Source organism: Pan paniscus, chromosome X, assembly GCF_029289425.2.
Source record: "Pan paniscus chromosome X, NHGRI_mPanPan1-v2.0_pri, whole genome shotgun sequence".
NCBI classification, from domain to species: domain Eukaryota; kingdom Metazoa; phylum Chordata; class Mammalia; order Primates; family Hominidae; genus Pan; species Pan paniscus.
The window spans coordinates 279,269-303,495 of record NC_073272.2 but is presented as its reverse complement, the minus strand read 5'-3'; positions in this window follow the sequence as shown (position 1 = coordinate 303,495).

The window sequence follows — 24,227 nt, the reverse complement described above, 5'->3', positions numbered from 1 at the left end:
CAGAAAAGTTAGCCAGGCGTGGTGGTGCATGCCTGTGCTCCCAGCTACTTGGGAGGCTGAGGCAGGAGGATTGCTTGAGCCCAGGAGTTGGAGTCTCACTGGGTGACAGAGCAAGACTTCGTGTCTACAAAAATAAAAATAAATCAACGAAACACACAAGAGGACAGAAACACAGGAAACACGTGACGTAGAAAGCACGTAGAAAATAAATAACAAACTGGGAGACTGAAGTCCCTCCTAAAATCCTCATAAGCCAGCCAAAAGAAGGAAGAAAATTTGGCGCTTGCTACAACAAACGTGAGTCTTGGAGCAGTGATGAAGCCAGACACAGAAAGATAAACATTGTGGGGCCGGGCGTGGTGGCTCACGCCTGTGATCCCAGCACTTTGGGAGGCCAAGGCAGGTGGATCACAAGGTCAGGAGATCAAGACCATCCCGGCTAACACGGTGAAAGCCCGTCTCTACTAAAAATACAAAAAAATTAACCAGACGTGGTGGCGGGTGCCTGTAGTCCCAGCTACTCAGGAGGCTGAGGCAGGAGAATGGCGTGAACCCAGGAGGCGGAGCTTGCAGTGAGCCGAGATCGCGCCACTGCACTCCAGCCTGCGCGACAGAGCGAGACTCCATCTCAAAAAAGAAAAAAAAAAGGATACACACTGTGGGATTCCATTTATAGGAGGTCCATGGAGTCCTCAGAGTCACGGAGATGGAGAGGAGGTTGATGGCAGCCGGGGAAAGGGAGTGAGTGTGTAAGGGGAACAGAGTTTCTGTTTGGGAAGATGAGAAACTTCTGGAGATATGGATTGTGGTGATGGTTGCAGAAGCCAACTGCAGTTCAAACTGCTGAGCTGTACATTTAAACATGGTGAATGCCGGCCGGGCGCGGTGGCTCATGCCTGTCATCCCAGCACTTTGGGAGGCTGAGGCGTGTGGATCACCTGAGGTCAGGAGTTCGAGACCAGCCTCACCAACATGGGGAAACCCGGTCTCTACTAAAAATACAAAAAATTAGCCGGGCATGGTGGCGGGCACCTGTAATCACAGCTACTCGGGAGACTGAGGCAGGAGAATCGCTTGAACCTGAGAGGTGGAGGTTACAGTGAGCCGAGATCATGCCACTGCACTCCAGCCTGGGCGACAAGAGTGAAACTCTGTCTTAAAACAAAATACATGGTTAATGCTCTAGACTTTGTGTTATGTGCGTTTTACCACAATTTGAAAAACACTGGAGGCCGGGCGCAGTGGCTCACGCCTGTCATCCCAGCACTTTGGGAGGCTGAAGCAGGCGGATCACCTGAAGTCACGCATCAAAGACCAGCCTGGCCAACATGGTGAAACTCCATCTGTATTAAAACACTGGGGGAAAGGGGTCGGGAATCGGCAGTCAAAGGAAAGGAAATGGTACGATTTTCTGGCCGGAAACGGGAAAAGGGTCGGGAAGCGGCAGATTAAGGAAAGGAAATGGTACGATTTTCTGGCCGGAAATGGGAAAGGGGTCGGGAAGCGGCAGATGAAGGAAAGGAAATGGTACGATTTTCTGGCCGGAAACGGGGAAAGGGTCGGGAAGCGGCAGATGAAGGAAAGGAAATGGTATGATTTTCTGGCCGGAAATGGGGAAAGCGGTCTGGAAGTGGCAGATGAAGGAAAGGAAATGGTACGATTTTCTGGCCGGAAACGGGGAAAGGGGTCGGGAATCAGCAGATGAAGGAAAGGAAATGGTACGATTTTCTGGCCGGAAACGGGGAAAAGGGTCGGGAAGCGGCAGATGAAGGAAAGGAAATGGTACGATTTTCTGGCCGGAAACGGGAAAAGGGTCGGGAAGCGGCAGATGAAGGAAAGGAAATGGTACGATTTTCTGGCCGGAAACGGGGAAAAGGGGTCGGGAAGCGGCAGAGGAAGGAAAGGAAATGGTACGATTTTCTGGCCGGAAACGGGGAAAGGGTCAGGAAGTGGCAGATAAAGGAAAGGAAATGGTACGATTTTCTGGCCGGAAACGGGGAAAAGTGTCGGGAAGTGGCAGATAAAGGAAAGGAAATGGTACGATTTTCTGGCCAGAAACGGGAAGAGGGTCGGGAAGCAGCAGATGAACGAAAGGAAATGGTATGATTTTCTGGCCAGAAACGGGGAAAGGGGTCCGGAAGCGGCAGATGAAGGAAAGGAAATGGTACGATTTTCTGGCCGGAAACGGGGAAAGGGGTCGGGAAGCGGCAGATGAAGGAAAGGAAATGGTACGATTTTCTGGCCGGAAACGGGGAAAGGGTCGGGAAGCGGCAGATGAAGGAAAGGAAATGGTATGATTTTCTGGCCGGAAATGGGGAAAGCGGTCTGGAAGTGGCAGATGAAGGAAAGGAAATGGTACGATTTTCTGGCCGGAAACGGGGAAAGGGGTCGGGAATCAGCAGATGAAGGAAAGGAAATGGTACGATTTTCTGGCCGGAAACGGGGAAAAGGGTCGGGAAGCGGCAGATGAAGGAAAGGAAATGGTACGATTTTCTGGCCGGAAACGGGAAAAGGGTCGGGAAGCGGCAGATAAAGGAAAGGAAATGGTACGATTTTCTGGCCGGAAACGGGAAAAGTGTCGGGAAGTGGCAGATAAAGGAAAGGAAATGGTACGATTTTCTGGCCAGAAACGGGAAGAGGGTCGGGAAGCAGCAGATGAACGAAAGGAAATGGTACGATTTTCTGGCCGGAAACGGGGAAAGGGGTCGGGAAGCGGCAGATGAAGGAAAGGAAATGGTACGATTTTCTGGCCGGAAACGGGGAAAGGGTCGGGAAGCGGCAGATGAAGGAAAGGAAATGGTATGATTTTCTGGCCGGAAATGGGGAAAGCGGTCTGGAAGTGGCAGATGAAGGAAAGGAAATGGTACGATTTTCTGGCCGGAAACGGGGAAAAGGGTCGGGAAGTGGCAGATGAAGGAAAGGAAATGGTACGATTTTCTGGCCGGAAACGGGGAAAGGGTCAGGAAGTGGCAGATCAAAGAAAGGAAATGGTACGATTTTCTGGCCGGAAACGGGGAAAAGGGGTCGGGAAGTGGCAGATGAAGGAAAGGAAATGGTACGATTTTCTGGCCGGAAACGGGGAAAGGGTCAGGAAGTGGCAGATCAAAGAAAGGAAATGGTACGATTTTCTGGCCAGAAACGGGGAAAAGGGTCCGGAAGTGGCAGATGAAGGAAAGGAAATGGTACGATTTGCTGGCCGGAAACGGGGAAAAGGGGTCGGGAAGTGGCAGATGAAGGAAAGGAAATGGTACGATTTTCTGGCCGGAAACGGGGAAAGGGTCGGGAAGCGGCAGATGAAGGAAAGGAAATGGTACGATTTTCTGGCCGGAAACGGGAAAAGGGTCTGGAAGTGGCAGATGAAGGAAAGGAAATGGTACGATTTTCTGGCCGTAAACGGGGAAAAGGGTCGGGAAGTGGCAGATGAAGGAAAGGAAATGGTACGATTTTCTGGCCGGAAACGGGGAAAGGGTCGGGAAGCGGCAGATGAAGGAAAGGAAATGGTACGATTTTCTGGCCGGAAACGGGAAAAGGGTCGGGAAGCGGCAGATGAAGGAAAGGAAATGGTACGATTTTCTGGCCGGAAACGGGGAAAAGGGGTCGGGAAGTGGCAGTTGAAGGAAAGGAAATGGTACGATTTTCTGGCCGGAAACGGGGAAAGGGGTCGGGAAGCGGCAGATGAAGGAAAGGAAATGGTACGATTTTCTGGCCGGAAACGGGGAAACGGTCGGGAAGCGGCAGATTAAGGAAAGGAAATGGTACGATTTTCTGTCTGGAAACAGGGAAAAGGGTCGGGAAGCGGCAGATGAAGGAAAGGAAATGGTACGATTTTCTGGCCGGAAACAGGGAAAAGGGTCGGGAAGCGGCAGATGAAGGAAAGGAAATGGTACGATTTTCTGGCCGGAAACGGGAAAAGGGTCGGGAAGTGGCAGATGAAGGAAAGGAAATGGTACGATTTTCTGGCCGGAAACGGGGAAAAGGGGTCGGGAAGTGGCAGTCAAAGGAAAGGAAATGGTACGATTTTCTGGCCGGAAACGGGGAAAGGGGTCGGGAAGCGGCAGATGAAGGAAAGGAAATGGTACGATTTTCTGGCCAGAAACGGGGAAAAGGGGTCGGGAAGTGGCAGATGAAGGAAAGGAAATGGTACGATTTTCTGGCCGGAAACGGGGAAAGGGTCCGGAAGTGGCAGATGAAGGAAAGGAAATGGTACGATCTTCTGGCTGGAAACAGAGTTCCTGTGTAGCCGTCACCTCTGAGTAAACAGCTCCTGACACGTGTTCAATGGGATTACGTTAAAACAAGTGGGTCGTGATTGATAACCTAATATCCAGACCGTGAGGATCATCTATCACCAGGAGTGTATTAATTATTCAGGGGAGGTCCCTTATCTAAGAATCGATGCTGGAAATGAAGCAACAGGACGTCCAATCCTCTGCAGACTGCAACACCACCATAAAATACGAATACTAAATAACCTCCACCCGTAATCCCCGGCGTAATAAGACCCATCTGTTTACCTGTCAAAACCCCGGCACGATTTCATTTTACAAAAGGATAATTGAATACATTTTCGAGTACTTATTTTTGCACAAAACGACTTGTGCGTGTTTTAAAGGCGTTGTTAAGGCTGAAACGTGAAACGGATGTTGACATGTTGACGGCTCTGTCCAGGATGAAACGCAGAACCGAATACAGATCCTCGTCCACGCGGCAGGGCCTTAAAAATGGTCACTGGGGTGCAGTCCAGCTGGGAGAACCCCGAATCTCTGAGAACTCAAAATCCCTGTTCAGAGTCATCATCTTTGCTTTATTTATTATAATGTTTTGTATTTTGTATTTTTTGTTGAGATGGGGTCTTGCTATGTTGTCCAGGTTCAAGAGATTCTTCCAGTCAGGCTCCCAACTAGCTAGCACTATGAGCACGAGTCACCTCACCCACCTCATTTTAAATTTTTTTGTTGTTGTTGAGACGGAGTCTTGCTTTGTCACCAGCCTGGAGTGCAGTGGCATGATGTCAGCTCACAGCAATCTCTGCCTTCTGGGTTCAAGAGATGCTCTTGCCTCAGCCGCCTGAGTAGCTGGGACTACAGGCGCCCGCCACCACACCCAGCTAATTTTTGTATTTTTAGTAAAGATGGGGTTTCATCACGTTGGCCAGGATGGATCTCCTGACCTTGTCATCCGCCCACCTCAGCCTCCCCAAGTGCTGGGATTATAGGTGTGAGCCACCATGCCCGGGCCTACATTTTTTTTTGTATAGACAGTATCTTGCTATGTTGCCCAGGCTGGTCTTGAATGCCTGACCTCAAGCAATCCTCCTACCTTGGCCTCCCAAAGTGCTGGGATGACAGGCATGAGCCACCGCGCCCGGCCAACATTTCATTCCACGTCACACCCCAAAATCCCTGAACCATGAGGCATTTGTCCATCGACCCCAACAGTGTGGGAAACAGGCCACTCCCAAAACAAAGATCTGTAGAACGGGTCTCCAAGCCGTCTCAGAGCCCCGGCCACTTTGCTCCGTACCTGGGTAGTGAGATATTCCTCCTCACCTTCAAAAATACCCCACTTTGGATCAGAAAATATAGCAACGCCCTCTCTGTGCTTGAGGAAAAAAAATGATCCTCAAAATCCTACATTTTTAATAAGCAGTAACCGATGCATTTTAATACGCTACAGGGAAAAGTGTGTTTAAGACAATTTACTTTTTTTTTTACATTTTATCTTAAAGTTCTGGGATACACGTGCAGAATGTGCAGGCTTGTTACGTAGGTGTGCATGTGCCATGGTGGTTTGCTGCACCCATCAACCCGTCAAATAGGTGTTAAGCCCCGGATGCATTAGATATTTGTTAGCATTAGGATAGCATCCTAATGCAATCCCACCCCTTGGCCCATAACCTGCTGACAGGCCCCAGTGTGTGATGTTCCCCTCCCTGCGTCCCTGTGTTCTCATCGTTCAGCTCCCACTTAGGACTGAGAACATGCGGTGTTTGGTTTTCTGTTCCTGTGTGAGTTTGCTGAGAATGATGGTTTCCAGCTTCATCCATGTCCCTGCAAAGGACATGAACTCATCCTTTTTCATGGCTGTATAGTATTCCATGGTGTCTATGTGCCACATTCTCTGTATCCAGTCTATCATTGATGGGCATTTGGGTTGGTTCCAAGTCTTTGCCACTGTGAACAGTGCAGCAATAAACATACGTGTGCATGTGTCTTTATGGTAGAGTGATTTATAATCCTTTGGGTATATACCCAGTAACGGGATGGCTGGGTCAAACGGTATTTCTAGTTCTAGATCCTTGAGGAATCGCCATACTGTCTTCCACAATGGTTGAACTAATTTATTTACACTTACTCCGATCTGCCTTAGATAAAGCTACAGGATAGCCAGGCAGGAAAAAGCACAGACACATCAGCCCAGAAGGACTCGCCTAGATCATTTTTATGTTAAACAAAGCAAAAATAATAATAATAATAAAATTAAAATAATAAAGGAGACAGACTTTGTGGTTGCAAATCTGTCTGAATGTTTCTTGGGTGTTATTTTTTCCCCACCCCCGCCCCCCTCCAATTTATTGCTGAAATCAGCCGGTTAAATGATGGCTCAAGAAGTCAGGCTCTCTGGTATCCAATTATCTCTTCCTTTCCTAACCAGAAACAACAGGTGTCCACCAGGTCTGCAAACAGCGTAGAAAAAAAAATACATATCCAGTCATTTAAAAATTGTAAATCTATGCCGTATGAATTTAAACCAGACGTGCTTCAGCTGAGGGGCAGGCTGGTTGAGTTCCAGCCAACGGTTTCGAGCAGTAAGGGCAAGAAATAGCTCTCATTATATTTCCTTAGCAGACTGTTATTCCAGGAAACCTTTGCTTAAAGGTGCCGGTGCCCAGTTAATGATAGTTGCCTTCCCCAAAGTCAAAGCTATTTTGTGAAAAGGAGTGTATGACACTATTTGCTAGCATTTAGGAGCCCTGCATTATTTAGAATGAATCTTCAAGAGAGGAACAGACTGCAGACATAAACATCCTCATTATTTTGAATCCGAGTCATCTTCCACAGCCACACACAAAAAATTATTAAAGCAAACCTTTTAGGGATCTTTGGTCTGTGATTCATCTGGATTATTTTTTTTTTCAGCTTCCTTTCTTTTCCTTAAAATCTCACAGACACTCGGAGCTCTGGATAAATGCCGGCTTACGGGTGGCGCACGGTATTTTAGCTGCATTGGACATTATTTATTTTCCGTGAAAACCCTGTGCTTTCAACACAATTCACCGAATATGCAGCTCTCCTCATTCTGTCCGCTGCCAGTGCTTATCCTAGTTTCTGAGAACATTAAAATGAATGCCAACCTCTCTGCCCTGCCGTCTGGGCCCATTCAACCCTCACCGGGGCCTGTGTGTTCATCACACCTGCTGCCCGTAGCTGGAAAGTTGGCGGTAGGTCTTCTGAAATACGTGTGTCAGGATTAAAGTTATCCATTCAACCCCACTGCCGCCCTCTGGAAGGGAAGATGTTTCTTTCACGCCCCCACTCACCTCCAGCTCTGGGCTAAGGGGATGATCCTATAAGGGCAAGGAAGCTGCTTTGTGGATGCTCCGAGCCCTGGTCCCCCTCATTCCCCGAATGCCACCTCCCGGGTACCTGGTGGAGACATTTGCATGATGTAGGACTTTCCAGGTACCGCATAAGAGAAGGTGCTGGCCAGGAGCGGCGGCTCACACCTGTAATCCCAGCATTTTGGGGAGGCTGAGACAGGAGGATCGCTGGAGACCAGGAGGTCGAACCAACCATGAGCTGTGATCACACCAGGGCACTCCAGCCCAGGTGACAGAGCAAGACCTTGTTTAAAAATATATATATTTATATATTTGTATGTATATATAACATTAAAACTTTATATGTATATAGCATTAAAATGTTATATATGTCATATATAAATATAAAACATTTATATATAACATTAAAACCTTATATATATAACATTAAAACTATATATATATATAGTTTTTTTTTTTTTTAAGATAGTTGTTATTTCAGACCTTGTCTCAAAAACAAAAAAGAGGCCAGGCATGGTGGCTCACGCCTGTAATCTCAGCACTTTGGGAGGCTGAGGAGTGAGGATCACTTGAGCCCAGGAATTCAAGACCAGCCTGGGCAACATAGTGAGACCCTGTATGTACCAAAAAAAATCAAAAACTTAGCTGGGCGTGATGGTGCATGTCTGTAATCCCAGATACTTAGACGGCTGAGGTGGGAGGATTGCTTGAGCCTGGGAAGTTGAGCCTGCAGTGAGCTATGATTACACCACTGCACTCCAGCCTGGGCAACATAGTGAGGCCTGATCTCTACAAAAGATCAAAAAATTAGCCAGGCCTGATGGCGCACACATGTAGTCCCAGCTTCTTGGGAGGCAGAGGCAGGAGGATTGCTTGAGAAGTTGAGGCTGCAGTGAGCTATGTCATTACACTGTTGCACTCCAGCCTGGGCAACACAGTGAAGTCTCATCTCTACAAAAGATCAAAAAATTAGCCAGGCATGGTGGCACACACATGTAATCCCAGCTCCTTGGGAGGCTGAGGCAGGAGGATTGCTTGAGCCCAGGAGGTTGAGGCTGCAATGGGCTATGAGCACACCACTGCCCTCCAGCCTGGGCAACACAGTGAGATCCTATCTTAAAAAAAAAAAAAAAAACACAACATTTTTTAAAAGAGAAGATGCTGTTTCAGGACACGGTAGTCTCCGCTCACTTAGGCATATCTGGGACCGGGTATATCTGTGAGCAGGTTTGTGTGAAGTCATTTTCCAAAGACGATACACCAATTTCCGAAAGGAAGCAGTGAGCCGTAGCAGCTCAGGAACCCCAGACTGGGTTCACCTTCCTATGTAGCTCCGTGGGGAGGGATCCCGTTTAGTGTCCTAGGCATTCGTAGGGCACAGACCGCAGACACAGAGGGAAGGCGGGGGCCGTAGGAGGGCCGGGATTGTGTTGTTTTTCACTGCGATGACATAAAACATATTATATGAAATTCACCATAAATTTCACAACATAAAACTCACCACTTTAACCGCCGTGAAAATCTCAGTGGCATTGAGAACATCACTGCACCATGTAACCACCCCCTCTGTCTACTTCCAGAACATCCTTCTCCCCATAAAAGGAGACCCCCTCCCCAGGAAGCAGTTCCTCCTCATTCCCTCTCCCCACAGCCTGTGGCAACCACTTATCTGAGCTCTCTCTGTGCATTGGCCGGTTCCGGACAGTTGACGTAAGGGGATTGTACAATAAGCCAAAGGAAATATCGCTGAGCGTGACTTCTTCAGGGTGTATCCACGTTGCAGCCTAGGTCACAGCCTCATTCTTTTTCATGGCTGTATAGTACTCCACTGGGTGGGCAGAAAGTGAGTGAACCACTGTTTGTTTATGGATTCATCCACTGAGGGACACCTGGATGGTTTCCATGTGTGTGCTCCTACAAACGTGAGTGAGCAGATATCTCTTCCAGTCCCTCTTTCTTTTTTTGAGACGGAGTTTCACTCTTGTTGCCCAGGATGGAGTGAAATGGCGCCACCTCGGCTCACCACAACCTCCGCCTCCCGGGTTCAAGGGATTCTCTTGCCTCAGCCTCCTCAGTAGCTGAAATTACAGGCAGGCACCTCCACACCCTTGGCTAATTTTGTATGTTTAGTAGAGACGGGGTTTCTCCATGTTGGTCAGGCTGGTCTCCAACTCCCAACCTGAGGTGATCCACCTGCCTCAGCCTCCCAAAGTGCTGGGATTACAGGCGTGAGTCACTGTTCCCGGCCCCTCCTTTCTATTCTTTTAGGTACATACTTAGCTGGGGTATTACTGGGTTCTATGGAAATTCTGTTTCACACTTTCAGGAGCCCCTGTGGTCCTGTGGAAGCCAGATAAGAATCAACAGGCTCGGCGCAGCAGCTCACGCCTGTAATCCCAGCACTTTGGGAGGCCAAGGCAGGTGGATCACCTGAGGTCAGGAGTTCGAGACCAGCCTGGCCAACATGGTGAAACCCCGTCTCTACTAAAAATACAAAATTAGCCGGGCGTGGTGGCGGGTGCCTGTCATCCCAGCTACTCCGGAGGCTGAGGCAGGAGAATGGCTTGAACCCGGGAGGCGGAGGTTGTGGTGAGCAGAGATTGCGCCACTGCTGTCCAGCCTAAGGGACAAAAGCGAAACTCCATCTCAGAAAAAAAAAAAAAAAAAGAAAAAGAAAAAATCTACATCCACAGGACCCCGGCACTGGGGCAGGGCAGGAAGGAGGGGCAACAGCAGGTCTTGGCGGGGGTCGTGGCTGCTCACATGCAGTGAGCCGGGCTCAAGGCCAGGCTGGAGGCTCTGAAGGAGGTTTCAGCTGACCTCAAGGACTAGCAGCTCCTTCCCCTCTTATTAACACACAGGCATTCATTTACCAGAATGAATACTGGAGATGAATTTCCCAGCCTGGGGGGTGGAGGGAACAGCTGTTTTTTGCTGCCCCATTTCACATAAAGCAAAACACTACATGAGGCCCACGCTATTCCCACGACCCTGTCCCCATTTGCTTTCTGATGGCCTAACTTTCCATCCTGCCTTGGTGTCTGGGGAGCTTCAAGATTCCAGAACCCGGCTGGGCGCGGAGGCTCACGCCTGTAACCCCAACACTTTGGGAGACCGAGGCGGGAGGATCACCTGAGGTCGCGAGTTCGAGACCAGCCTGGCCAACGTGGTGAAAAGCCGTCTCTACTAAAAATACAAAAATTAGCCGGGCGTGGTGACAGGTGCCTGTAATTCCAGCTATTCGGGAGGCTGAGGCAGGAGAATGGCTTGAACCTGGGAGGTGGAGGTTGGAGTGAGCTGAGTTGGCACCATTGCACTCCAGCCTGGGCAACAAGAGCAAAATTCCATCTAAAAAAAAAAAAAAAAAGGATTCCAGAACCTTCCTCCCAAACAAGGAAGGTGGGAAAGAAACCCAGGCCGTCCCTGACAACTTTCTGAGCATGAACAAGTCAGAAACAGAACTTTGGGGGGCTGAGGTCTATGGAGCCTGGAGGAGGGCTACACCCCAATGCCCGATCCTACCCCAAAGGTCACCCCAGCAGCCACATCATTTTTAGCCCTAGGTTTGAATAACTACATAAATATGGTTTGTAAAAATGAATAGGTGTTATTTGTGATAATAATCCCAGGCAGGGCACGGTGGCTCATGCCTGTCATCCCAGCACTTTGGGAGGCCAAGGCAGGTGGATCACTAGAGGTCAGGAGTTCGAGACCAGCCTGACCAACATGGTGAAATTCCATCTCTACTCAAAATACAAAATTAGCCAGGTGCGGTGGCTCACACCTCTCATCCCAGCACTTCGGGAGGCTGAGGTGGGTGGATCATGAGGTCAGGAGTTCGAGACCAGCCTGACCAACATGGAGAAACCCCGTCTCTACTAAAAATACAAAATTAGCCGGGTGTGGTGGCGGGTGCCTGTAATCCCAGCTACTCGAGAGGCTGAGGCAGGAGAATTGCTTGAACCCGGGAGGCGGAGGTTGCGGTGAGCCAAGCTCAAGCCACTGCACTCCAGCCTGGGCAGCAGAGTGAGACTCCGTCTCAAAAACAGATGAATAAATAATCCCAGCACTTTGGGAGGCTGATGTGGGAGGATCACTTGAGCCCAAGGGTTTGAGACCAGCCTGGTTTGCAATATAGTGAGACCCCCATCTCTACAAAACATTAAAATATATATATATATATATATATAGCCAAGTATGGGCCCGGCGTGGTGGCTCACGCCTGTAATCCCAGCACTTTGGGAGGCCGAGGCGGGTGGATCACCTGAGGTCAGGAGTTCGAGTCCAGCGTGGCCAACTTGGTGAAACCCTGTCTCTACTGAAAATACAAAAATTAGCCAGACGTGGTGGCAGGTGCCTGTCATCCCAGCTACTCGGGAGGCTGAGGCAGGAGAATCGCTTGAACCTGGGAGGCGGAGGTTGCAGTGAGCCAAGATCGCACCGCTGCTCTCCAGCCTGGGCGACAGACCCTGCCTCCAAAAAAAAAAAAAAATAGACAGGCATGGTGGCATGCACCTGTAGTCCCAGCTAGTTGGGAGGCTGAGGAGGGAAGATTTCTTGAGCCTGGAAGATGAAGGCTGCAGTGAGCTATGATTGCACCACTGCCCTCCAGCATGGGCGACAGACGAAGAAGCTGTCTCAAATAAATAAAACCATAAAATGAAAATAAATATTGCTAATACATAATGCAATGGTCCACAAGATCGCTGGCCTGCAGATTGTGAGCAGAACGGCTTGTCTTTGCGTTCAGAACCTCACACTTACACACCCCTGCTCCCGGCCTCTGTGTCCCTCTGTCTCTGACACACACACACACAGACACACACACACACACACAAAGTATGTGATACTTTCTCCTGTCAATCTCAGAGAACTCCAATGAGACTGTAGGAAACGTGAACACGTACGTGATCAATTCTGACAGTTCTTGGCAGCCGGGCAGCTGAGCCCTGGCTAGCATCTCTCTCTCCCCATCCAAGATTGAGTTTGGACGGAAACTCAGTCCTCATTTAAGAAGCAATTAAAGGGCCTTATAGACTGCTGGAGAATGACGTGATTAATGCAAAGAGTCTCGTTTAGTGGGGATATTAAGTAAACTGCTGCTTAAAACGCCCATTTATCATCCACGGATTCCTATTTGCCTTCCCGTTCTGCCAGCATGAGCATTTTCAGGAGGCAGGAGGTTTCCTGAGCGCGGCCGTTGCAAACGCCAGAAATCAAGCCGGTGGGTTTTTAGCTAATTCTGAGGGAGGCTAAACGGAACCCATAGCACGAGAAGGGGGTTGCCATGAGAGTTCGTGACAACTTCGAGATGCAGAGAACACACAGGATGGCGGGAAGGGAGTCCGGCCCCAGCTGCCCGCCGGGGAACACGGGGCATACCACAGCCCCAAATCCCTTTCCCCAAACACTGTGGGGACCCAGACGGGTGGCTGCTAATTCTGAAAATCGCATGAATGTTGGCCGGTGCGGTGGCTCACGTCCGTGATCCCAGCACTTTGGGAGGCCGAGGCGGGAGGATCACTTGAGGTCAGGAGTTGGAGACCAGCCTGACTCACATGGTGAAACCCCACCTCTACTGAAAATACAAAAAAAAATTAGCCAGGTGTGGTGGTGGGGGCCTGTCATCCCAGCTGCTCGGGAGGCTGAGGCAGGAGAATCGCCTGAATCCAGGAGGCGGAGGTTGCAGTGAGCCGAGATCGTGCCATTGCACTCCAGCCTGGGTGACAGAGCAAGACTCAGTCTCACAAAAAAAGAAAAAAAAAAAAAAAAAAAAAAAAAAAGGCCGGGCGCGGTGGCTCACACCTGTAACCCCAGCACTTTGGGAGGCCAAGGTGGGTGGATCACTTGAGGTCAGGAGTTTGAGACCAGCCTGGCCAACATGGTGAAACCCCATCTCTACTAAAAACACAAAAATTAGGCAGGTGTGGTGACGGGCACCTGTAATCCCAGCTACTCAGGAGGCTGAGGCAGGAGAATCACTTGAACTCAGGAGGCGGAGGTTGCAGTGAGCTGAGACTGCACCACTGCACTCCAGCCTGGGCGACAGAGCAAGACTCCGTCTCAAAAAAAAAGACCTTCAGAGAAAATCCACCACCACCAAATGTCAGATGCGGCAACTTATAAACAACAGACAAATGCTGGGTGCAGTGGCTCCCACCTGTAATCCCAGCACTTTGGGAGGCTGAGGCGGGTGGATCACTTGAGGTCAGGAGTTCAAGACCAGCCTGGCCAACATGGTGAAACCCCGTCTCTACTAAAAATACAAAAATTAGGCGTGGTGGCAGGTGCCTGTCATCCCAGCTACTCGGGAGGCTGAGGCAGGAGGATTGCTTTAACCCGGGAGGTGGAGGTTGTAGTGAGCCGAGATCACACCACTGCACTCCAGCCTGGGCGACAGAGCAAGACTCTGTCTCAAAAAATAAAAACACGTATTTCAATCATCATCTTTCTTTCTTTTTTAAATCATGGCAACTTTTATTTTGGATTCAGGAGGCTCATGTGCACGTTTGTTGCATGAGTATAATGTGTGATGCTGAAGTTTGGGGCATGAAGGATTGTGCCACCCAAGTACTGAGCATGGGACCCAATGTGTTATTTTTCCACCCTTGCCTCCATCCCTCCCTCCCCCGTCTAGCAGACGCCAGCATCTTATTGTTCCCATTTCTATGACTATTTGTACCGAATTTTAGCTCCCTCTTATGTGGGTCTCCACTGAGGCAAGAGAATGGCGTGAACCTGGGAGGCGGAGCTTGCAGTGAGCCGAGACCGCGCCACTGCACTCCAGCCTGGGCGACAGAGTGAGACTCCGTCTAAAAAAAAAAAAAAAGAAGAAGAAGAAGCGCCTCCAGCTGCACCCGTATTTCTGCAAAGGACATGATTTCATTCTTTTTCATGGCTGTGTAGTATTCAATGTTACAGATGGATCATATTTTCTTTTTTTTTTTTTTTTCTGAGACAGAATCTTGCAACCTCTGCCTCCCAGGCGCGACCTCAGCTCACTGCAACCTCCGCCTCCCGGGTTCAAACGATTCTCCCGCCTCAGCCTCCGAAGTAGCCAGGGTTCCAGGTGTTCACCACCAGGCTTGGCTACAATTTGTATTTTTCTTTTTTTTTTTTTGATCCATAGTCTCACTTCTGTCACCCAGGCTGGAGTGCAATGGCACGATCTTGGCTCACTGCAACCTCCACCTCCCGGGTTTAAGTGATTCTCCTGCCTCAGCATCTCAAGCAGCTGGGATTACAGGCACCTGCCACCACGCCTGGCTAATTTTTTTTTTTTTTTTTTGAGATGGAGTCTCACACTGTCACTCAGGCTGGAGAGCAGTGGCGTGATCTTGGCTCACTGCAACCTCCACCTCCCTGGTTTAAGTGATTCTCCTGCCTCAGCCTCCCGAGTAGCTGGAACGACAGGTGCCCACCACCACACCTGGCTGATTTTTTTGTATTTTTAGTAGAGATGGGGTTTCACCATGTTGGTCAGGCTGGTCTCGAACTGCTGACCTCGTGATCCACCCGCCTCAACCTCCCAAAGTGCTGGGATTGCAGGCGTGAGCCACCACGTCCGGCCTCAAGACTCTTTCTAATCCCCACCTCCTCCTAAAGCAGCAGGCATCCTGCATAGAACCAAGAAACCCCAACAAGTTTCCTAACGAAATTGCCTGAGCTGTAACTTCTGCCAAATAAAATAAGCATGTGGCAGACGGCGACCGAGGACTTTGCCTGAGCACGGACGGAGATTAGGAAGCAGCCGACTTTCCTGAGCAGCCTCTGCCTTCAGGAGCGTCTCGGCATGGCGGGCATGCACCTCACCCACCCTCCCTGGGGAGTCCTCCTTTGGCACACCCCTGGGGTGCCCTGGGGAAGTCACTGGGCCAGGGCCAGGGCTGGAGACGGCCGGTACCACAGTCTCAGAACGAGAGCAGTGAGGGCCCACAGGTGCCCAAGGGTCTCTCTCTCCAGCAGAGCCTCCTCCTCGGGGAAAGGACTTCTGAGAGCAGGTGCAAACGTGTGCACGGCCCACCACGGCGTGTCTGCTCCTGACAGACTCATCCCGCAAGCCCAGGACGAACAAGGATGGGAGGATCCAGCGGAGCTGACAGTGATGTCACTCCCGAGACGCAAAACAAAGCAAAGGGGGGACTGGGGGTGGCACTTCCTTCAGGCAAGAGGGGCTCTGAGGAGGGGCCGCCAACGTTCACTGACATGCATGCACACACACAGACATGCAGGCGAATGCACACACAGGTACACAGATACACAGAAACATGTACAGACATACGTACAAGGCACACCCACATTCACACAGACACACACATACAGACACATTTGCACACACACAGACACATATACAGGCAGATGCACGCACAGACACACAGATACACAGAAACATACACACGTACATACACAGGCATATCTACACTCACACAGACACACATATATGGACACATGTGCACACACAGACACATATACAGGCATATGCATGCACAGATACACAGATACACAGAAACATGTACACACCTACGTACAAGGCACACCCACATTCACACAGGCACACACAGACACATTTACACACACACAGACACATATACAGGCAGATGCACGCACAGACACACAGATACACAGAAACGTACACACGTACGTACATAGGCATATGTACACTCACACAGACACACATATATGGACACGTGCACACAGACACATATACAGGCATATGCACACACAGATACAGATACACAGAAACATGTACACACATACGTACAAGGCACACCCACATTCAGACACACACATACACATTTGCACACACACAGACATATACAGGCATATGCATGCACAGACACACAGAAACGTACACGCGTATGTACCTAGGCATACCTACGCTCACACAGACACACATATACGGACACATGTGCACACACACACATATACAGGCAGGCATATGCACGCACAGACACACAGATACACAGAAACGTACACACGTACATACGTAGGCATACCTACACTCACACAGACACACATATGGACACATGTGCACACAGACACATACAGGCATATGCATGCACAGACATACAGAAACACGTACACATATACATGCATAGGCATGCCCACCTCACGCAAATACACACACATGAATGCCACTCACATGCATACAGAGACACACAGGCATATGCATGCACAGACATGCAGAAACATGTACACACATGTCCATAGGCACATTCACACACTCAAGACAGGCGTATACACAGACACACAGAAACACGCACACACACACGTGCATAGGCATGCCCACACTCACACACACATCCAGTCACATGAATGCACACACACATGCAAGCATATGCACACAGAAACATGTGCACACATATGTGCATAGGCATGCCCACACTGAGACACACACATACACTCCCACGCATGCACTCAGACACGCATACAGGTGCATGCATGCACAGACATGCAGAAACACATACACACATAGGTGCATAGGCACACGTCCACCCTCACACTAACATACACACACACTCACATGCATGCACACAGACACACATATGGGCGTATGCACACACAGAAACATGCACACACACACGTGCATAGGCACGCCCACACTCAGACACACACATACACTCACATGCATGCACACAGACACACATACAGGTGCATGCATGCACAGACACATACATACACACATGGACACACAGACACATGCTGACGCCACACACAGATGCACACACACGGGCACGTGCGCACACACGGACACAGAGACATGCAGACACCACACACACATGTGGACACACGTGCACACACACACGCTCACGCTGCATGGAGACCGTCCAGCCTGCCTTTCCCGCAAACACCTGACGTGCCGTTGCTGGAGTAAAAAATACAGATGCAAATGACTCTTTTACAGGGGGGTTAGCGCATCATTTCTCCCCACTCTGCATCTTGCGTGTGTGACGGGGCACGGGGCGGCAGCCGGGGCCGGAGGGGGCGGGGGTCGGCCGGGACGGTGCTGGGTGAACCAGGGCTCCCCCCACCGCAGCCTCCGTGTGGACCGGTCGTCGACATGATGTGTCATAATTTGGCCTCCGATGCTGACAGGCCTGGCTGACTGGGGGCATTAAATCATTGCCCCGAGGGACTCTCACTCTGGCAACGCGCGCTGGTACGGCTGTCATCTCCTCCCACACACTACCTATCATTTTTGACATGATTGGATCAAAATTAGTCAGTGCATTTAGATGTAAATTACCCACATCCAAGAATCGTAATGAGCACGAAAAAAAAAAAAAAAGAAATACAGCCCTGTAGAGTTGACACGGCCCACGGCTTCCATCCGTCCTGCACCGCGTCCCCGGCTGATGAGCCCCCTGATAATGAAACTCGCGTATCAAAAAAAGTCAGGAAACTTTTTTGAGGGGCATATTTAACCGAGCCTTAAATCCCCAAATAAGTCTGTAATGTTGGCTCACCCAGAAGTCCCCGCTTTACCCAACGGCCCCCAACACAGAGAGAGACATAGCTGGTCTCTCCTGAAGCGTGGCTCAGCCCTGGCACGGCTCACCTCTGCTCACGTATCTCGGGCCTTTTCTCCCCATTCCCCTTGGATTCCTTCCTAATGCAGAATTCTCTTCCGAGGCACAAGGAGACACTGTCCACGTGGGCTTGTGACCCGGGCATTCTCGGGGTCAGCTTTGCTGGGATAGGGCAGGGGGCCACTGCTATCTTTCTCTGCAGGCTGGACGCCTTCACTGGGGGAGCTGAAATTATCTACTCAGTGCCTACTTCCTCCTGGAATTGGGACTCAGCTGCCAGAAAACCTTCCCGAAACAGTCCCTCTAACACTGAGGACCTTCCAGGTCCAGCCAGCCTCATACTCCAGGCCAAATGTCTCCCGCCGGCTCCAGATACACACAGGTTTGGGGTCAGGACCTCGTACTAACCCTCCTCAGCCAACCCACAGCTTTGAGAGCTGGTTTCTAACAACTGCATTATTTAAGCCGGCTCATGAACGATGGCGTTATTTCAGCACCAAACTAGCCTATTTGCCTGTAACTGGTTTTACATTTGTTTTTTTTAAACACAGCCACACACACACAAAAGAAGGGGAGAAACGCTTCTGAACACATACCTTGAAATATTCCTTAATCAGACACACTTGATAAAACTGACAGGGCTGTCCAGAGGGCAGACACAAAACTCTTTCTCCTGCAAACCGTGGAAATGTTGGTGCGTAGAAACAGCTCTCCCCGCTCATGCGGGAAAAGCTCACTTCAATTTGACATCCGGAGGTAACGACGGGGCACCTGTGTGCATCCCCAGCTCACCCTTTCCACGGGGCCAGGCGGGCTTGAATTGAATTAGGTAATTAGTGTGTGTTTGGCCTGTCACCCGTGTTTAGGGCAATAGCCTGGTGCATGAAGCCGTCATTAAACATCTCGGGCTGTGATGACCGCGTGTGTGGGGAAATTCTGGGGCCGGCAGGCGGAGAGGGGTGTCCCAAGGCAGGCCAGGGCCGGGGGGTATATAGAACCACCGTGGCAGCCAGGCTCTGGGAGCTCTCCGAGGTCTCTGAGACAAGATGATTACCGGAGCCAGAAGGTTAAACTGTCTTCACGCTTCCCCCAGCAGGTTGACAGCATAAGGTAAAATACTTGTGTTTCACTGGAGCAATTCAAAACTCCGTCTACGACACACAGACAGAGCCCCCAACATCCAGGTTTTTGCAACAACGTAAAGAAATCCTGAAATAAAGCAAAAACGTACCTGAGCATTTTTTTTCTTTTCTTTTCTTGAGACGGAGTTTTGCTCTTGTTGCCCAGGCTGGAGTTCAATGGCGCAATCTCGGCTCACTGCAACCTCCGCCTCCCAGGTTCAAGCCATTCTCCTGCCTCAGCCTCCCGAGTAGCTGGGATTACAGGCACCTGCCACCACACCCAGCTGATTTTAGTATTTTTAGTAGAGACGGGGTTTCACCGTGTTAGCCAGGCTGGTCTCGAACTCCCGACCTCAGGTGATCTGCCCACCTCTGCCTCCCAAAGTGCTGGGATTACAGGCATGAGCCAACGCGCCTGGCCTATTTTTTGAATTATTATTTTATTTTTAAGACAGGGTCTGGCTCTGTTGCCCAGGCTGGAGTGCAGTAGCTCAATCATGGCTCACTGCAGCCTCGGATGCCTGGACTCAGGCAATCCTCCCTCCTCGGACTTCCCAGTGTCTGGGACTACAGACGTGAGCCACCACACCTGACTAATTTTTTTTTTATTTTGTGTAGAAATGGGGGTCTTGCTATGTTGCCCAGGCTGGTCTTGAACTCCCGGAGTCAAGCAATCCTCCCACCTTGGCCTCTCAAAATGCTAGGATTGCAGGATTGCAGGCGTGAGCCACCGGCCCGGCCGCCCTTGGCCATTTCTGACCTCCGAGCTGAAGCACTCAGTATATTTGAAATGGGGTGTTTGCGGCCAGGCGTGGTGGCTCGGGCAGATCACCTGCGGTCAGGAGTTCGAGACCAGCCTGGCCAGCATGGTGCACAGGTATGGCATGCACCTGTAACCCCAGCTACTTTGGAGGTTGAGGCATGAGAATCACTTGAACCCGGGAGGCGGAGGTTGCAGTGAGCCGAGATAGTACCATTGCACTCCAGCCTGGGGGTACAAGAGCAAGACTCCTTCTCAAAAAAAAAGAAAGAAAGAAAAGAAAACAGAAAGCAAAACCAGTGTCTTATTCTCTCCATGAAGGAATCCCGTACTTCCATATCAGTGCTAAAATCATAGGGGGCTTAAACCTATCGATGCCTAGCGTTCCATTATTGGAACGCTAAGCATCTGGGAGTTATTTACCGCCTATTGTCAAGGTCATTGCCAAGGTCTGGTTTTTCACACATATCTGCAAATACAAGAAACTGCCACCTCCAGCATAAAACAGGACATCTTTGGGAAGCACGATGCCAGCCCTTCAGTTTCACCTCAGGACAAAATGAGGATTTCATTTTTTATTTTTAATTTTTGAGATGAAGTTTCACGCTTGTTGCCCAGGCTGGAGTGCAAAATCTCGGCTCACTGCAACTTCCGCCTCCCAGGTTCAAGCAATTCTCCCACCTCAGCCTCCCGAGTAGCTGGGATTACAGGCACCTGCCACCACGCCCAGCTAGTTTTTGTATTTGTAGTACAGACAGGGTTTCACCATGTTGGCCAGGCTGGTCTCGAACTCCAGACCTCAGGTGATCGGTCCGCCTTGGCCTCCCAAAGTGCTGGGATTACAGGCGTGAGCCACCATGCCCAGCCCAAAACAAAGTTTTGAGACCTCTTCTCAAAAAAAGAAAATCATCCTGTTTGCAAACCATTGAATAGACAGGTAGATAACTGACTGATGGACAATTGATAGATATGATGAAAGATGATAGATAGTTGATTTGATAGGTAAATAGATGATTGATAATTGATACAGATGATTGATGATTGATGCATAAATGATATAGATCAAGGATTGATGATTGATAGCTGATTGATAGGTATGATGGATAATTGATATAGATGATTGATGATAGTTGATAGGTATGATGCATAATTGATATAAATAGATGATTGATAATTGATAAATAGTTGATAGGTGTGATGGATAATTGATATAGATTGATGATAGGTAGTTGATTGATAGGTATGGATAATTCATATAGATAGATGGTTGATTGATAAGTATGATGGATAATTGATATAGATGATTGATAATTGACAAATAGTTGATTGATACGTGTGATGGATAATTGATATAGATGATTGATGATAGCTGATCGATAGGTGTGACGGATAATTGATATAGATTGATGATAGGTAGTTGATTGATAGATATGATGGATAATTCATATAGATAGATGGTTGATTGATAAGTATGATGGATAATTGATATAGATGATGATTGATAGGTATGACAGATAATTGATATAGATAGATGATTGATGATTGATAGATGGTTGATAGGTATGATGGATAATTGATATAGATATATGATTGATGATTGATAGATAGCTGATTGATAGGTATGATGGATAATTCATACAGATAGATGATTGATGATTAATATGATTGATAGGTTTGATGGATAATTGATATAGATGCTTGATGATTGATGATTGTTAGTTGATTGATATGTATGATGGATAATTAGTATAGATAGATGATTGATGATAGTTGATTGATAGGTATGATGGATAATTGATATAGACAGATGATTAATGATTGATAGCTGATAGGTATGACAGATAATTGATATAGACAGTTAATAGGTAGATAATTGACTGATAGATCACTGATAGGTGATAGATAGACAAACAGAGATTGTCTCAGCCTCAGGCAGTGTCTTTCAGCCCTGGTACTTCCGACACATGGGACTGGACGATTCTCTCTGGTGGGGCTGATCTGTGCACTGTAGGGTGTTGAGCAGCGTCCCTGGGCTTCACCCACCAGTGACCAGAAGCACCCTCACTCCACAATCCAGACAACCAAAAGTGTCCCCAGAGACTGACAAAGTGTCCTCAGAGGAGACAATCAGCAGCAGCTGAAAACACAGATTAGATAGATAGATAGGTAGATAGATGATAGATAGATAATAGATAAAGATTGATGATAGAAAATAGATAAAGGTAGATAGACAGATATAGATAAATAGGTAGATTGGTGGATGATAGATGATAGATTGATTGATTTATATATGATAGAGATAGATAGGTAATGGATGGGTAGATGATAGATGAATGATAGATGGATAGATAGATGATAGATAATAAAGATGGGTGATGGATGGATGAATGACAGATGATGGATAAATTGATTTATAGATGATAGAGATGATAGATGATGGATGGATGAATAGATAGATGTATGATAGATAATGGATAGATGGATGGATGGATGGATAGATGGATGGCTGGGAGAGAGAGAGATTATAGATAGATGATAGGTGGATAGATAGATAATAGATAGATAGATACATAGATACATAGATACATAGATAGATGATAGGTGGATAGATAGATAGATACATAGATACATAGATAGATGATAGATGATAGGTGGGTAGATAGATAGATAGATACATAATAGATTGAGAGATTGATTGATTGATTGACAGATGATAGATAGAGTCCCTCAGATAGTGTCTCTCAGCCTCACCTCTGCTGACATTTGGGGCTGGAGGATTCTCTGTGGTCACTGTAAGGTGGTGAGCAGCATCCCCGGGCTCCACAAACCAGGTGCCAGGAGCACCCCCCTCCCAGTTACAACACCCAGAACCGCCCCAGACAGTGCCGAGTGTCCGTCGGGGTGCATGTTCATCCCCGCTTGAGAACGGTCGCTCCCCAATTCCCCCGGAAGCCATCCTCATTTCTAAAGCTCCAAGAACCTGGCCAGGCCGTTTCACCTCTCCACAGACATCTGACTTCTGCTCTGCTATATATTTAGAATCCTCTCCATTCATATTTATACCCACAGAGTCCTCTGCTGGCTGAACCCCTGGGCTCAATTTTTCAGCACAAAAAGAGCCTTTTTATTCCCATGGATTTTCACACGAAAACAGAGTGCATCGGATGGAGACGCACAATCCAAGAGGCAGCTCCACCGGCAAAAGGCCTGGAGAAAGTGCAGCTCCTGTGGGCTCCTGGGAACTCAAGGGCAGCAGGATGATGGGTGGGTACCACCGAGAGGAAAACTTCAGAGCAGGTGCAGAGGCTGACAGACGGCAGCCTCCACCACAAACCAGAGCAGCATAAACAGACACAGGCTCAAGCCACAGCGTGAGAGACACAAATGAGACATAAATAATGGCACTGCTTCCTTCCCACAACACGCAGAGGCAGGCGCTATTTTCAGGTACATTTTTCCCGATGAGGAAATGAGGGGTTCATAGATGGTGAGAATTTCTCCTAATGCAATCCCTTCCGCAGCCCCCCAGCCCTCGACAGGCCCCAGTGTGTGATGTTCCCCTCCCTGTGTCCATGTGTTCTCATTGTTCAACTCCCACTTAGGAGTGAGAACATGCAGTGTTTGGTTTTCTGTTCCTGTGTGAGTTTGCTGAGAAGGATGGATTCCAGCTTCATCCATGTCCCTGCGAACGACATGAACTTATCCTTTTTGATGGCTGCATAGTATTCCATGGTGTCTATGTGCCACATTTTCTTTATCCAGTCTATCATTGATGGGTTGACTGCTTAGAAAAACTTCCCTGTTGCCAAATACTGAGTGATGAAGAAAAACTCTGGGACTCATCTAGAAAGACGGTGAATTCAGAGAACTGACATCACGGTGCATGCTAAGCAAAGACGACAGGCTTTGAAAACCTGCTGGGAATAGCAAAAGACTTGGGACCAACCCAAATTCCCATCAATCATAGACTGGATAAAGAAAATGTGGCCCATATAGACCATGGAATACTATGCAGCCATGAAAAAGGATGAGTTCCTGTCGTTTGCAGGGACATGGATGAGGCTGGAAACCATCCTTCTCAGCAAACTCACACAGGAACAGAAAACCAAACACCGCATGTTCTCACTCCTAAGTGGGAGTTGAACGAACCCCTCATTTCCTCATCGGGAAAATGCACCTGAAAATAGCGCCTGCCTCTGGGTGTTGTGGGAAGGAGGCAATGCCACTATTTATGTCATGGATGCCCCAAGGGGCCC